Below are 2,421 nucleotides of genomic sequence, written 5' to 3'. Positions count from 1 at the left end.
GTTAAGCACTCAGATCAAAGGAAAACATAACTTTGTTGGATCGACACCAATGACTTTTAAGCAAAACCACTGGGTTTTGTGCTGTTGGGGTTTCAGCAGGGTATTATGGGGGTGCTCCCGGTGCTGAAATCATTTGGGGCTGCACTGTGTCCTGCTGATTCTGCTTCCCATGGGAAAAAGCTGGCTAAAGAAGGGGAACAAACAGGCCCCAAATGCACACGTCAGAAGTGAAGGGGATCCCAAGCCACGGGGCTGGCCAGTGTCACACCAGCCTGTCACCCTGCTCACCCCAAGGAGCTGGAGTGTGATCCATTCAAGGCTGGCACCACTGGGTTTTGACCCCAATGTGCAATCAGCAACCTCACCTGGTGCTTGGGCACATCATCAGGTGTCCACGATATTCATAGAGATATTTTTGATGTGGAGATAGGGTAATAAGGCTGAAGCCTCCCTCTGAGGCTGCCGATTAAACAAACCATCTGTGTTTGTTCAGAGCTCTTTACCACGGGCTCTGCTCACTCTTTGGGCGATCACAGGCAAATAAACGAGTCCATATTCCCCTGGCCAGCTGGAATGCTTTCCTCCTTTGAGCTGTGAGAGGAGTTTGAAGGCTGTAAGTTTTTAGCACACAAGAGATGCTCCCTGTGCCAGCCCCACTGCCCTGCCAGCCTCAGGAGTGGGACAGTGGACACGGGACAGGTTTGGGGTCACCAGGGYTCCTGCTCAGCACAGTTAATACAACACCCAAAATCCAGCTACAAGCTGAGCCYGCTTTTCAGGAGCAACCCTGTTCTCTCTGTGTAAACCCGGCCAGAAACCATCACTGAAAGGGACGAGGTTGTGCCTGAAAGAGGAATTCAGTGGGAGAAATGGAGTCTGTGCCAGACCTGCCCTCCCACCTCCTTGCCTGAGGCTTAAAATGTCACTTTGAGGGGAAAAAGGAAAGGCAGGCAGTATTTCACAAATGCCAATATGCCCATTTGCTCCCAGATCAAGTTTTTTTTCTSCGTTTTCTCTCCTGCCACCACGATGCCTCCAAGTCACAGCAGGTCCAGGGCTACCTGGAACTGGTTTTAGCRGAGGGGAAACAGAGGCTGCATTTCCAGCTCTTTGGAGCTGCCGCCATCATGTGCAGGAGCCCGGCCCAGCCCGGCTCCAGCTGCTCCCCAGCACAAAATCCAGGCTCCCTCCCGCCCTCCAGCAGCGTGTTTATTTACAGCACAGCGTTTCTTTCTAAAGATCTGGTCTCAGGGGGCAAAATCCCTTCTGTGTATGAAACCAGTACTGACTAGCTCAGACATTGTCTTCCAGAGACTGCAGGCAGCCTGAAACAATAGGGGTGTGCAGAGAGTCCTGATGCATTTCCATTTTTGGACCATGATAAATCCGAAACCTAATAGTAACAGCTCTAAAAATGGCCCACGGTAATTAGGTGGTTGGGAATGGGTTTGGGATTCGGCCATCGCACACAATCCTTAATGGCCTCACGTCTTCCTGCATTCCAGAAGATTCATTTAACCCCTCAAAATTGGACAAAGCCCCCAAGTTCCCCTCGGAAACTTTCAGAAACGAGCACAAGCTGGAACGTGGACATGTCGAGCACAATGGAAATGGGAAGCACGCCCCAAAAGTCCTTGGCATCAGATGGAAGAAAGGAACCACAGCCCGATTGTGTTGTTATGTTCCATGCAYAACTCGGTCCAAACCTCTGATTTTTTTTAAAAAATGCAACCCCTGCACGCCAAATACAGCGCAGAGCCCGTTTTTATCTGAAACCGCTGGATTACAGACAACTGCTCACCATTTTTGGGGTTTTGCTGACACCTGGTGTTCTGGGAAAGATGCTGTGTTTTCCTGCCGGGAAAGCACAGCAGGAATCCTCCGCACCCGCATCCCCCCCGCGGGGGTTTTACCGCTCCCCCAGGAATAATTTAGGCTGGAAAAGACCTCTAACATCACCGATTCCAGCGATTAAGCGCTGATATGTTCACTGTTAAAYCSTGTCCCCAGGTGCCACATCCACACATCTTTTTGAACGCTCTGCCCTGTTCATGTTGTCCCCGTTCTGCTGATGGCATTTCCCCTAAAATCCAACCTAAATCTCCCGTGTTGCAGCTTGAGGCAGTTTGCTCTTCTTCTGTTGCTTGCTGTCTATGAGACAAGACAGACAGAGCCCCACCTGGCTCCACCCTCCTTTCAGGGAATTGTAGAGAGGCAAGGTCCTCCCTGAGCCCCTTTTTCTCCAGCCCTAATCCTCTCAGTTCCCTCAGTTGCTCCTCATCAAAGTTCTGTTCCAGATCCTTCCCCAGCCCCACTGCCCTCCTTTGTCCCCATGGAAGGGCAGCCCAGTCCAGGTCCCACTGAACAGACCCAGTGGGGCAAGACACCTCCAAGGCAAAAAAAAGGAGCTTTTTTCCTGCC

The sequence above is a fragment of the Malurus melanocephalus genome, unplaced genomic scaffold (assembly GCF_030028575.1).
Source record: "Malurus melanocephalus ecotype Western Australia unplaced genomic scaffold, MMel_1.1 scaffold_278, whole genome shotgun sequence".
Taxonomy (NCBI): domain Eukaryota; kingdom Metazoa; phylum Chordata; class Aves; order Passeriformes; family Maluridae; genus Malurus; species Malurus melanocephalus.
Note: the sequence above shows the minus strand (reverse complement) of the source record.